Source organism: Canis lupus, chromosome 7 (genome assembly GCF_011100685.1).
Source record: "Canis lupus familiaris isolate Mischka breed German Shepherd chromosome 7, alternate assembly UU_Cfam_GSD_1.0, whole genome shotgun sequence".
In the NCBI taxonomy this organism is placed as follows: Eukaryota; Metazoa; Chordata; class Mammalia; order Carnivora; family Canidae; genus Canis; species Canis lupus.
Window position 1 is genome coordinate 46,456,085 of NC_049228.1, and position 15,028 is coordinate 46,471,112.

The window sequence follows — 15,028 nt, forward strand, 5'->3', positions numbered from 1 at the left end:
GTGCCAATGAGTAATCAGGCCAGATTGGGCTGCCTTCAGCAGGGGAGACTATGATTCATCTGCAGCTGATTGCCACCATGTTGGTATGCTGGTCCACAACAGAAGCATTTCTGATTGTTGAAAAGAAGTTAGAGATAAATAATTTAATATAAAATCTTTCCATTTTTAATTGTTGGTGAGGATCAAAGTAATAAAACAAAAAAACAATGTTGAGCTAAATAACAATGCCTGTGGCCTAGAAATAGCTCATAAGCTATCAGTTTGCAATGTCTGAATGACAAAACTCTTTGGAGAACTGGTGAGTGTTAACATTCTATGGCTCCATAAGCCTTCCTATAACTCCATTGTATAAATGTATGGTAAGCTTCCATAGACCTCATCATTATCAAAATCTATGTCATAAACACCTCATAAATAGCTTCATAGGAGCTCGAGTAACAGGCTTTAAAAGAATGGAGAAATAGTAGAAACCTTAAATTGTGCCTTTTTGTTCATCACTGCAGTTGGATAGATATTTTGCCTTTAAGATGGTATTACTTCTGAATTGCTCTTAAATTGTTCTGTGACTATGTTCTATCCTCAATGAGATGATAGCTTGTTTTAGACTAGAAATTCTATTTCTTTATATTTTCTTTTCCTCCTTGGCCACCGTGATATAGAATTACAATTTGGTACTTAATAGTCAATCCTTTCCTTACTTTCATTTCTATACTATATGATAGTTTTTTCAAGGTGATGGTTTTTTGTCTCTCCTGATGGGATCACTATTTCTCATGCTGCTCTCTGTATTCTCCTGAGTTCTCTTCTTGATCTTCCCTTTTGCTGCCTCAAATATCACTTGCAAGGAGATAATACCCATAGCTTCTTCCTTTATTCCACTACTATAACTACCTGTGAGCCCTTCAGAAAAGCCATCTGTGGTTATCACTACATCTTTACTGTCTCACCATGGAAAGGAGAGGGGAGACAGGAGATGAGAGAGGGACTGTTGAAATAAAATGTATAGGATTTGGAGCCTGAAGTAATGATGGAGAGTAAGACCGAGGGAGAAGGCAAAAATAATTCTAAGTTTCAGGTCTAGGTGACTTGGAACAAGAGAATACCAGCAGCAGAAATGAATAACACATCAAACTGTGATTTGGTAAGGGCTAGTGAGTTTGAATCTAAATCATTTGTAATTAGGATAAAACTAAAGATACCTTAAAAGATTTATTTATTTTAGAGTATGTGCATCCTCAAGTGGGGAGTGGGATAGAGGGAGAGAATCTTCAAGCAGACTCTGTGCTAAGTGTGTACCTGACTCAAGGCTCCATCTCATGACCCATCAGATCATGACCTGAGCTGAAACCAAGAGTCAGAGGCTTACCAACTGAGGCACCCCTAAAACAAAATATACTTTTAAACTTGAACTAAACTGGAAGTTGAAACTAGGCCTGGGAAAGTTTCCATTGGAGCTATTATGGGTTATTTTTAATGATTCCTCTGGTACTCCTTGGCATTGTATTTTTAGCATCCTCTTCTTAATCAGGAGTAAATTTATCCTGCTTTACTCTGACGTTTTCAATAAGAGGAATTTCTTCATCTTCTAATTCCAAACCATTCTGTCTACCATAGCTGTGGATTCATTCCATTTGTCTCCAGCTCCTCAACCTTTTCTCCAAATAAAAGGCCATGGATATGGCAAAGTGTTAAATAGGTAAATGAAAAGCTGCTTTGTTGAATTTCATTCAGATGGGAGTCCTCAGGGCCGCCGCCATCCCAACTCTCAAAGGGCTCTGAAGAGGCACCATTACAACTACAGAGTAGGCTACCTTTCTAACAGACTAAAGAATAAGCACAACATTTTTGTTTTTGTTTTTGTTTCTTTTTGTATTCTGTGTCTCAGCAATGCCATCCCCACCCCCTACACAGTGTTTCTTGCCAAAGGAAATAGCTAAACCTTCTGTTAAGTAGTTAGGTCCAAGCAAATTAATACAATTCATGTCCTAACAACTTAATACCCATTTGAGAAACTAATATATATATATATATATATATATATATATATATATATATATGAAAACTACTATATATATATGAAAACTACTATTAGAAACTACTATTTATAAATATATTTTTATATTTTATTAATATTTTAATAGAATATTATTAAAATAATATTTTAATTTTGTTCCTAAATAACTATAATCACTTGCTGATGGCATATGTATGCTAGCTGGGCTTTGTAAAAATTCTCAAACCTTGGAATCAGATGCTGTCACCTTTATTTCCTGTTTCACATTGACTTCATGTGCTACTTGCTATTAATCACAGGAACAGATGAAGATCCAGCTTCGCTAAGATACAGTGCCATCAAGAAGAGTAAGATGCATGAAACTATGAACTGCCTTGAGCCTGAGATGGTGTAGTTTCTGACAGATGTCAGCAATTCCCTTAAGAATTTGAAATGTCTGCCAGCAACACTGTGAGGTCACCATGGCACTTTGAATTCCCTCCCCTAATACAGTCAAAGAATCATGGGAACAGGGCAAAGAGGCAACTGTAAGTCCTGGTCCAAGCGCAGTTAACTAGTTGTTTGAGCACTCTTCACCACAGTTCCCTTGTTGCAATCAGTGGAGGATGTCTGGATTTGTTGATCTCTCACAGTTCCTTCTAGCTTTCAATGTCTGTAATTGAATGCATTCTTATTTTACAAGTGCCACTAAGGAAGCTTGGAAAGAATTTGCTACCTTAAATAGAAAACAGTCACTTTTTCCCGCATCCTTGTTTTGAAAGTGAGGACAAAACTGGTCTTAAATTCAGCCATTTTTCTCCTGCCAACATACCCTAACCTCTGTCAGTTCTGCGAGCTCAGAATTCCTTCAGAGGAACTATCTAAGGAATTCCATGCATGCTTAGTATCAGGCCTGAGACAGAAGGGGAAGAAATGAGTTTATGTGTTCTGATGCTTTGAAATAAGTAAAATATCTCCATGCACACATTCTTGCTTAATACATGAAGAAACTCTCCAAGACTCCCTTTTCCCTTCCGAGGCTACTAGTTGGGTTAGATTGAAAAGATAAGACATTTCAATAGATGTCTTTAAAACCATGCAGAGCTTGGAGAGAATGAAGGCTAACCTATTCATTAATTTTGAACAGAAGGGGTGAATGAGTATTCTTTGGACTTTGGAGTAGGTCAAGTGAAAAGAAGCAATAACAATTTCTTACTACCCAATTGGTAAATTCAAATTTTGCTTGGTCATTTGGGGTTTTCATTGAACAGAAGTCCTTAATTATTTATAAACCACATTTTTTGTCTTATATTTCCATTTTTTTGAGATTTTCTTTTAAAAGGGTTTTCCTAAGACATAAAGTTACTCATATTTCCATATTAGAACTTTATGGTTTTAACCTGTCACAATGAGGCCTTTAATTCATCTATGGTCCATCTTGAGTGTGGTGTTAAATACCCAGTTATTTCTACATATATAGTGAGCAAGGTTTCCCACCATCACCTCTTCAACAATCTCCCTTTACCCCGTTGTTTATAGTGCGCTCCTTATGATATAGTATACATCTCTATATATGTAGGCATTTGTCTCTTGGCTTTCTATTATCTATTTGTTCTTGATCCCTAAATGCACTTTACTTTTATTATTATTATGGCTTTGTAGTATGTCTTAATATCTGAAAAAACAAATCATCATTCTTTAGTTTTTCTTTGAAAGGTAGAGTCAATCATTTCTGGACTTGGGCAACATAGAGCATTTGAGATATAAGAACTGGTAGATAGAAGTAATATACCACATGTACATAAAATGTCATAAATGGACCTTAAAAATACAGTGAGGAAAAAGGCAAGCAGAGCTACGTAGTTTAATAACTCATAGAAAATTTAAAATACATGTATTTATGTAAATTATACCTATTTTTAAGAACACATAAAAACTAAAAACAAGCTTATTAAATACATTAGAGTAGTTACCCTTGTTGGGGAGAGTAATGGTTGTGGATTTTGAAAAGAAAATAGTACAAAAATTGCATAGAATAAAAATATATTTATAATAGAATAAACCACATTTGAGATAATAGTATAATAATAGTTTTTTTTTTTTTTTTTTTTTGAAGCGCCATCAATTTTCTAACTCTTCAGATTAGAATCAGGGAGAAAGTTGGTTCTATCTATAGCATGTTCTTCTGGTGGGTGGTGAAAACAAAAACTGGGGTCACATGTGGGTTCAACTCTGCAAGTCAGTTCCTATATACCAGCACAAGGGAGGAAAAGTTAGAAATCATCACTTGAAGGAGTTAGAACTATTTGATCTTGTCCTTTAGGAGTCATCGATATTATTTGAAACCAGTTGGTAGGGAAATCTGTCCCAGAAAGCTCCAGTCCTTGACTCTGGTAGGCTCTAAGTGTAAACACACAGATTGCTGCCTGAGTCACTCAGCACTCCACCCTGCCTCAAAGAAAAGAGCACTTTGTCCAGGAGCGCAGTGCCCTGACCAAGAGCTAAAAGTGTCCTCTTTTCTAATTGTCAATTATCTCTACACTCCAAGATAAACATTTCTCTTTTAACATCAGACCGGCCTGGAAGGTTCATTTAGGACAGAGCTATTTGAAGGGCTGGAGGAAGACAGAGAAGGCAAAGAGACAAAGTTTGAAAACAAGACCTACAGCCTACTTTTTCTGCTACATTCGTGCATATTCTGAATTAGAGAATGTCCATGCAGTAGTCTGAGGCTTTAGGGAGGAAGAAGTTAGATGAAACAAGGAACTAAGTTTTCACTTTCAAGGACTGCTCTGGGGAATTTTTTTCTCTAACAAAGCTCCTTTTATTTGTTGGGGACTGGAAGCATTTCATATCTCTATATGTATACATTTATGTACATATGTATATATACATATATATGTATGTATACCTATGTGTATTATATATGTTTATATGCATGCATGTATATACATATTACATGTGTATATATACATCTATGTATACTTTAAAAGTATGGTAGTGATCTATTTGTTGCTACAAGTGCAAAACTTAGCTCTGAAACTTTTCAAAGACTTACTTTTTCTAGTTCAATTATGTAATGAATAGAATTGCAATTGACTTGACTGCAGTTGATAGCAAAGCCAGAGATCATTTAATTCAGTACCTACCCAAACCTGTTGTGTTTCCATGATCCAGAAGAAGAAGAAAAGAGGATCTAATAAGAAAGAATGAGAATATTTATTCCTGTGTAACAAATAAGGATAATAGTAAAGGATTTTCCCTGAAGCTAATCCTCCCTGGGGTATCAGCTTTGGAGAATAAAACAATGTCACTCAAATTCTTTTTGCCCACGCTCCCTCCCTTCCATTTTCTCCCCTGAATGACCCTTTCCTCTTCCTTCTGTCTCTACCTTACATCTCCCTTTGCCTGGCATACTTAAAATCCAGAAATCTATGTGCTAATTAGTGTGGTTATGATTTGCAACCTGTCCAACGATGCCAGGAAGTGAGACGCAACCTTTTCAAGTTCAGTAGCGACCATCTAATGCAAGTCAAAACAGAGAGATGTGTTCTGCTAATTTGGGGGAGGGGATGGTTGGGATTTGTATATTCAAAGTTCAATGATGACAGGTCACATTGGAGGGGGACAGTCTGTGTATTAAAATGCACCAATAAAGTCAGAAACTTTCTAGGCCAAGCAGAGAGAAGGGAGATTGTTTTTGTGGAATGTGCTGTTAAACGTGGAAGCCCAAGAGAATCAGGAAACCTGTTTTCAATCAGACACAAAGATTATTTCTATTTCTTTCCAGCACTAGCAATGAGACTTTTAAAAAGAGTTTGAGTTTGGGAAAGTAGTGAATACTTAGTTGTCCAATTATTAGCCTAGATAGACTGTTTGTTTTGGGATAGTTTTTGTTGTTGTTGTTGGTAAAGGAAGAAAGAAAATATGTGGATTTTTGTTCTTGGAGCCACTGGGTGAGTTTTGTCTCCAGTGCTCCAACACTTTTGGCATGAGCCTTTGCCCACCAATGCCCAGCTAGCATTTCATAGGACTCTTTGGAGTTTGGACTGTCATTTTACCCAACATGTGGGTGTAAATAAGGGGAAAGTTCTTTGCTTATTCTGGCTTAGTGAAGAGGAAAGAACAGATTCACGTGGCTGGCAGAGACTAATTCTAGGGTTAACACCCAAATGGCAATAGCATTTCAAGAATCAGAATCTTTGACCTTAAAACTCCAGTTACCATTAAGTTTCTGGGCTGTCACAGAGAAACTTCAGGCTTAATGATTCTTAATAAAATGGTCCTTTGATGAGTGTTTGAACTATGATTATTCACTAGAAAGAAATGTTTAGACATATCTTCTTTATAACATACACTGTTTCTGAACAGTCCATCTACTAATAAAGAGGTAGTTCACCTTTTTTGACATTAGCTCTGAATATTGGGTAAGCCATTGAACCTGTCTGATGATATCCACAATGCAAAGTTGTTAAGAAGATCAAATAAGATGTATGTGATGCAGGAGACACCTTAGTTACCATTCTTTCCAGGTTTCTTTATAGGCTGAAAGTTCTTCAAAGGGATGGTCTATGTCTTAATAGATTTTCTTCATTTTATCACAACATCTGGGTTCACACAATGTTTATGGAATTTGCCATATAACTCAGCTGGCTCAGAGTTCAGATTTTTCCACAGGCTTTGAATCACTTGCATGCCTCATTCAGTTTTTGTGTTTTCTGTCATTTTAATCTAGTGGACACCCAATTCCCTTTTTTTCTTCATGGGTTTTTGTTCTGTTCATGCTCTTTGTTAAGTCAACAACCAGCCTCTGAGCTGGTCGTGATTTTGTCTTTATTAGCTCTTCTTGGATCTGAGAATCCATAATGACCATATCATCTGGTGTTGACTTAACAGGCAATGATCATTGATCCACCTGTCAATGTCATATTAATAAAATAATAGCAGAAGGCTAAAGGTTCCTTTACTTTGTTTCCAACTTAAGGACAGCCTTATGTAGGCAGTTCACTGCTTGATCCTGCTGTAGCTCCGTGGTCAGGAGATCTCATGCCAGTCAACAAAGGAAGTATTTGAGGCAGGTAAAAAAAAATTGTATACTTTTCCTTCCTCTGCCCCCAACACGCAAACATAAATGCAAAGAAACATGCATGCACACACACACACACACACAGCTGATCTTCGTTGCCAATTACGGCATAGTTTTGGTCTGGTGGAACAAAAAATGCCAGCCAGGTGAGTCATATTCTGATTTATTGCATAAACATTTTCCATGTGAAAATAGAAAGAAAAATGAAACCATTGCCTGTTCAAGCTGGAAAAGGCTAGTGTTTCCATGATACTGGCTGTAATTCTGGGCTGGGCTAGGCTGGGCCGGGTGCTTCAGGATCACCTGGGGGAACTTTATAAAGAAAGAAACTGACTTTTAGGTCCACTCTTGGAGTTTTTCAGCCAAAGCTCTCTTGATGTTGCTTGAGTTTGACCAATTTGGGGGAACACTGCTTTCCCCTAATCTCTTGGTTTTATAGCAGAGAGCATGAAGGTTCTGGAAGAAGTGATTTGTCCAAATTTCTTCAGGGAGCAAGAGGAAGAGCTGAGAAGGAAACGGGAATAAATGAGCATTTAGTGAATGTGAGAGTTTGGGAGTTGTATTCAGTTTTCTATACATTTGTCTTATGGCCTTTGGAAAGAGGTATTAGCTTCTCCATTACAAAAGAGGGAATTCAAGTGCAGAGAGGCTAAAAAATTTTCCAAACTCCCATAGAAAGTGGTAGAGATAAGCAATGGATCTAAATTTGCCTCACCCCAAAGCCTCCCAGTTTATATCTTGTCTCCTGATTCCTAGTCTGTGATAACACAGTAGGAGCTTACTTATTATAAAATAAATGAACAGCTCAAAAGTTGCAGATTATTATTATATTGACATGCCACTATTCAGTCTCCTGAGCCTGAGTTCTCTTCTGTTCAGGATTTGTGCTGGTTCTGCCTGACTCTATGATTCAATATTCTAAATCTTCGGGTTGAATGATAGCACCAACCTAGCCCCCTGCAACAAGATTCACTTCAAAATATTTTGACAAATATTTACTGAGAATCTACTATGTATAAGATGCAACGTTAGGAACTTAGAGGTAAATGTGAAGGAACAAATTTTGATATTTATAGAGCCTACAGTTGAGGGAGCCATGAGAAAAGAAGTTATGCTAATAAAATGTGATGAGAGTTATACCAGAGGAATGGGTATGTAGCAGGAAAATTTAACCCATACTCAAGGCCAAGGTAAGCCTTCCTGAAGTTGACAGCTAAAAGATGAACAGGAGTTAGCTAAGTGGAAGGTTTTGGAGCAAGTGTGTATGGTAGAGGGGGAGATGTTTCAGATGAGGAACATCTGTGTGATTTCCAAGAGTCTAGACATTGTGTAAAGAGTTTGCATCTGACCAGTTCACCAAACTGAAAGAAGCTTATTTCTGGAAAGAGAGGGAGAGAGGTGAGATGTTAGGAGGGAACATAGGAAATCCCCAGATGCAGCAAAGCTATGAAAACCCCATTAAAGTCTTTGGATTTTATTCTAAAGTGTGGCTAGGCCACTGAAGTTTCACAACCTTCTAAAAATGACTGGGGGGATTAAAAACAGGGTGCAACATACACAGGTTTATTGTTTGGAGGATACTTTGACAGTAGTGATAGATTGGGGTGGGTTGAACTTGGAGGCAGGGAAGCCAGATAGGAGCTATTTCACTCAGAGATCAAAGTTGTGTTTTATTCTTGCTGTACTTGCAGCATGTCACACACTGTCAGGTACTAATATGCATTAAGTAAATATTACTTGAATGAAGGATGTGGAAATAACTGTAAGGATAACACTCTTCTTCCCCACTGCCAATATTTCTGCTTGTTTTGGCTTCTTTGTCTAAGTTTCTCCGCCCCCCCCCCCGCCCCCACTCCAGGTATGCATATATTTTTTCTATCTATCTGAAGAAATATTTTAGGTTCAGCTTAAGACTAGGTGCTTCTTGAAGCCTTTCCCCCCTGACTATTCTTAGTTTCATTGATTTTTTTCCCTATCCTTCTCAATTCCAATATCACTTAGAATCTGTTTAAAGTTTTATGGCATTTTGCCATGAATGATATTGTTCCATGTGGATGAATCTTCAACTACTTCTAAGTTTAGCTTAAGATTTTAAAAAAATATATGAAGCCAACAAACATACTAAGGCTATGAGGCTAGGAAGAGCTAACCTCTTTCACACAGTTGTAGAAATATAAAATTTCTTCCTGAAAAAGGAATACAAAAACATGGAAAAACATACATACATGTTACATACATATTTCTTTAAAATAGTCATACTGTTTGAATCAAAATTTTCTACTAGAAATCTATGTAATCAAATAGGCAGAAATTATAATAAATATTTATGTTCAAATATATTTATTTGCCTTTTCCAATTTTAAGAAATTAGAAGCAATCTAATCATTCAATCATTGGGAGCAGAGGTTAAATAACATTATAATCTTAGGTAACATATGACATAGAAAAATATTTGGGGAAAAATAACTTTTTCAATGGCAATTGAAAAAGTGAAGTTATAAAAGTCAGGATTATAAATATTTTTATTTTTTATGTATTCTAGATTTTTTCACAATGACAATATGGTTAAACTGACAATATAAATATTATGTTGAAGCACTACAATAATATTTCCTGCTTTCTTACTACAAACTCCCTAAGTTGGCCAATAGGGCTACCATTCAACATTCAGAAAACCCCTCGCATATCTCCCTGGCAGTGATAGAGAAGGAGAAGCAAACTTCCAAGCTGGGTCTTTCAGGAGGGGAGATGGCTTTCCTTCCCTCTCTCCCTCCACAGGTCAGCCTTTGGTTGGTTGCCATGATCACATTTGCAGAAACCAAGTTTGCAACTCAACTGTTCAGTTGGATTGATCTCTTCTGGTTTGCCTCCTATGGATGTTCACTGAGAGGTGAAACACTGCAGCTATGGCCGTGACAGAGCTGGATGACACAGCAACCTGGGAATATATCCTAGTAGGATTCCAGAGTCCAGACCTGCCACAGTCTGTCCTTTTCATCTCATGGTTGCTTATGCTCTAGAAACAATTATTGCAGGTCAGACTCACATCATCTCTCCTTTTATAGAGAATTATTGGTTCTTGTCCTGTTCAACAGTGACAGGATATTTCCATAAAGTTCTACCTAGGTATGGCCTAGCCTATGTCGGCGGGGGAACAAATGCTAGGAGAGTTGTCATCATATCCCACAATGTCCCAGATGAAAAGACTTTGACATGTGAAATATATCATGTTATCCCTTGAGTGTGGGGAAAAAAACCCTCTAATGCAAAACAGGAGAAGCACAACAGCCAGGCAGCAGGAATCAGTCAGGAACCAGTGCCCTCATCTCAGTGGGAACCAATAGCCAATTCTTTTTTTTTTTTTTTTTTTTTTTTTAAAGATTTTATTTATTTATTCATGATAGTCACAGAGGAGAGAGAGAGAGAGAGGCAGAGACACAGGCAGAGGGAGAAGCAGGCTCCATGCACCGGGAGCCCGACGTGGGATTCGATCCCGGGTCTCCAGGATCGCGCCCTGGGCCAAAGGCAGGCGCCAAACCGCTGCGCCACCCAGGGATCCCCCAATAGCCAATTCTTGATAGACATCTCAACATATTAAAAGCTGCAATGTTTGATGTTGGCTTATGTGACTTCCATCTGCAACATTTTGTAGGTCCTGCAGGTACATTCTGACTGGCCCCCTGCAGCAAAAATAGCCTACATGTACTGAGCTTACACTGGGTGCCAGACAGTGCTTTAAGATTTAGGCATGTAGTACTTGCTTTACATCCCACAGCAACCTTGTGAGGAAGGTATGATTATGATCATCACCTCATATACATAACCACTGAGGTACAGAGAGGTTGTCTGCCCAAGGTCAAATAGGTAGTAATTAAAAAGCAAGGATTTGAGTTATGGCACTCTGACCCAGGCATCCACATAAACCACCATGCTATACTAAAGTAACACATGCAAATTGCTTACAGCAATGCCAGGCACACTGAAAGTACAAAATAAGCAACTACTATCAGCTCTCTTTAGTAATTCTGGGCAGTGACCAATTTTCTGTTTCAACTTGATATCTGTGGGAGAATTGACAAAACTCCAACAATCCAGAAAGAAATGCTTGCTAAGCATCCTTAGGACTGAAACCTTGGGGGCTATATAACAGAAGGAATTGACACAGCCCTGAACTTCACAGACCGTGGGTATTTGAGATAAGGCAAAGTGGGGTCACCATCCTCTACTCCATATTTTAGTGGGCCTTAAAATGCATTCGGTCCATCTCAAGTCAAGGAGATTATAAATAGGGGAGCATGAGGTGGCCAGTGGTGAACGAATAAATAGTGAGTAGTTTTTGAGTCTCTTAGCCTTCTCACACCCATACATACTTACTTCTTAGGCTGCATGTGTTTTTACTTGTAGTTTTATGAGATTAACTTTCTTTCAATAATATCATTGGTATTAATTTAACCAAATTCCATCTGGACAGATATGGGTTTGGGTGGGTCTGCGGGAGAAGGACAGAGAGCAATAAAACATACGTGGGTATATTCAAGTCAAAGAGCTTATGGTAAATATGGGAGATGCACATATATTTATAGCTTAATAATGTGGGGCAGCCTATCGATTTACATGCCAAATGAGTACAAATAATTATACATGTTTTTGTAGTTCTATGGAGTGGCTACTTAATATGCCACTGATCTCATTCATTGAGAAGCATTTTTCCTTAGTGGAAGTAGAGAACGCAGAGTACATAATAAAATGGCTTAGTTTTTTTTTTAAAAAATCACCTTGTAAAGGATTTTAGTCCATCCTTGAAGAAGGATAGTGTATTGTTTAGGAAAGATCATAGTAATCTCAAAATCTTAGTTGCTTAAGACAATGGTTCTTGCTCACTTTGCATTGCGGGAAGATCTGCTCAATCTCTCCCTCACTCTTGGATCCAGGATGCTGGTACAACCACTATCTGGAGTATAACTAGTTGCAGTACCAAGAGAAAGACAGACTTTCAGAAGGTCCAAAACTGGCAATTAATGCTCTATTCTGTAATTGACACCAGTAACTTACACCTAAATATCATGGGCCAGATCCTCACACGATCCTTAGAAAAGAAATTCTGTCTTGCATTGGAGGAGTAGAGAAGTAGAAATATATGGTAATACCACAAATGACTACCACAGATGTACAGCATTTAGATAAGAGACATGAGAGAGCAGGATGGGAAGACCTAAGACCTAATTAAAGAATGAGAAAACTCAACTTGAAGAGAAAGAAAATGAATTATAATCGAACAGCTGTGTGGGGCTAGACTGGGATAGTCCTACATGCCAGGCTAAGGAATGTTGCCTTTTACACATTGGCCATTGATTCCTAACTTGTTTTTTCAGTAGATAAAATTTTAAAGCAAACTCATGTAGGTCCCAACACGTAAAATAGAAGAAAAAATATCCTCTCTGGTGGGGAAGAAGAGATGAAGGAGTCCTGAAGCCTTTCTACTTGACTTCCCACTCTGTCTCTCTAAATTACTACATATAAGTACATTGAAGTATTAGGGAAATGAGAAGTCCAGTATTATTATTCAGTAAGGGAAGTGGGAAGCCTGCTGTCAAAACCATGGATGGCAACTATAGATTTAAAAGATTGATTAAAGAAAATGTAGGGGGAAACAGAATAGGGAGTTCAATAAGGAGGCATAAAATAATAAGATCCCTGAATGGGTGTTGACAAAAGTAGATGTGTCTCAAAGAAATATTTGACAAACTAGTGACTGATTGAATTTGAGGGTTCGTGGAAAGGGCAGAGTCAAAGAAAAGGACTTGCATGAGGCTTGTGAACTGAGGGAATGATGGAACAACAAATGTTAATATCAAGTTCAAAAGGAAGATTTTTTTATGGATTTAGCCAACAAGGGTCTATGTAGTGCCTAATGTAAGACATAACATGAAAGACTCCTAACTCTGGGAAATGAACTAAGGGGTGGTGGAAGGGTGGGGGGTAGGGGTGACTGGGTGATGGGCACTGAGGGGGGCACTTGATGGGATGAGCATTGGGTGTTATTCTATATATTGGCAAATTGAACACCCATAAAAATAAATTTATAAAAAAAGACATAAAGTGATTTGGAAAATAAAATAAAATTTAATATTAAATATATTAGTTTGAAGTGACAACAGATTATCCTCAATGGCTTAATGCACAATTGTAAATAGGACATTGGCACTCAAGAAAACCCAACACTGCAGAGGTGGGTTGGGAGACATTCACATAGAAATGAAGTGTAGTTCATTGGAATTGATCGTTGTAAGCATAGGCTCCTGTATGTCTGATTCAGAAAGAGATGCAATGAATGGTATTAATCTTATTTTTAGAGTCATTGAACCAGATACTAATCTCTGCAAAGCTTGGTATTAATGAGGACAGTGAGACTTCATTAATTCACAAACCAAGATATACAGAAAAACAATATTTTTATCTTTGAGTGGTTTGGATGGCAAGTTCATATTTATAGTGTTGCAGTAAGTAATTCAGAATTCAAATGGCTTAATTGTCTTTCCTATTTGAGACCCAAAACCATTCCTATTTTGAAGCTTGACATAAAGGAGGGATAGCCTTTGTTAGGTAGAGTCAGTATGGTTATAGGACTTCTGTGGGATAATAAGTTGGCAAACAACTGGAGCCATCCCATGATCCAAGGTATTAGACTATCAAAAATTCTTAGGATGTTGAACCTCTCCCTCCCCTGAGGGTGGAACTGTTCTCCTTCCTTTGCCTGCCCAGCTCCTCAGCTTGGCTCAGAGCATAGAGTTCTTGAAACTTCAGTCACCTGGTCCCATAAAGGTAGAAGGGACAAGTACCCAAATCCTCAGGCATTCCTCTCAATTAAAATTTCCTATTCTTTGGACATTTACCTGGTGGGACATAACCCATGTGACCATTCCCAACCCATCTCTTATCTCAATAAAAACAGGTTCACAAGAAAAAGAATTAAAAAAATTCCTACTTAGATTCTAATTCAACAATTTCTATTGACTCATCCAAGCTCCCGGATTAATTGATCCATTGATACATGTCTTAGGTGTGTGATACAGAATGTGCAGGGCTATCTTCACAGGTTCTATCATTTCATGATCATAAGCTTGATGGGACTAGAGATTAAAAGCCTTTGTTATTAATACTAGAAAAGATAACATCGATAGATAAATATGAGAGTACTCACCCTAAGTTGTACTGAATGACCAGGGTTTGTCTGTAGGAAATAAGGGAAAGCTTAAGGTAGAGCACACACATTTGTTCTTAGGGGTCAAATGATGTAACAGGTTAAGAGTCTGATCCCAGAATCTTGGAAAATTAGAATTTACTCTTCACAGAATTCTTATTTTATGGAGTGGTAGCACAGTTTTGGAATTTGTTCCTTTAGGGAAAGAATTAAACTATGGGAATAGATCCATAGGAAAATAAAGGATATTTAAGATGTGTAAGTAACCCCAATATATATGAGGATGGTGCCTAAAAAAGAACACTGGCCTCTAAAAAAAAAAAAAAAAAAAGAACACTTGCCTCAAATTAGAATACTTATAATCCTGTCTCTGAGACTTCTTAGCCTTGTCTTTTTTTTAAATTTGCTTTTTATTGACATATAATTTATTTTCAGGTATACAATATGATTCAATATTTATATGCATTACAGAATGGTCAACAATATATCTAGTCAACATTCCTTACATAGTTACCCATTTTTCATAAGAACTTTTAAAATCTACTCTTTTAACGACTTTCAAATATGTAATACAGTATTAATTATAGTTATCATGCTGTACATCTCCTAACTTATTTATTTTATAACTGAAAGTTGGTACCTTTTGTTGCCTTTCACTCATTTTGCTCACTGCTCACCACCACCCTCCCTACCCCTGGCAACCACCAATCTGTTCTCTGTATGTATGAGCATGTTTTTTTTTTGGGGG

The 15,028-nt window shown here is 37.5% G+C and overlaps 1 long non-coding RNA gene across 1 annotated transcript; it reads right to left on the reverse strand.

Moving 5' to 3' along the window:
• Positions 1-7,318: 7,318 nt before the first annotated feature.
• On the reverse strand, positions 7,319-14,313 carry LOC111096897. The gene is made up of 3 exons (XR_005361688.1): positions 14,281-14,313; positions 11,454-11,568; positions 7,319-7,583 (listed from the first exon to the last, which is right to left on the reverse strand). It is a non-coding gene; the product is annotated as an uncharacterized LOC111096897 (long non-coding RNA).
• Positions 14,314-15,028: the final 715 nt, after the last annotated feature.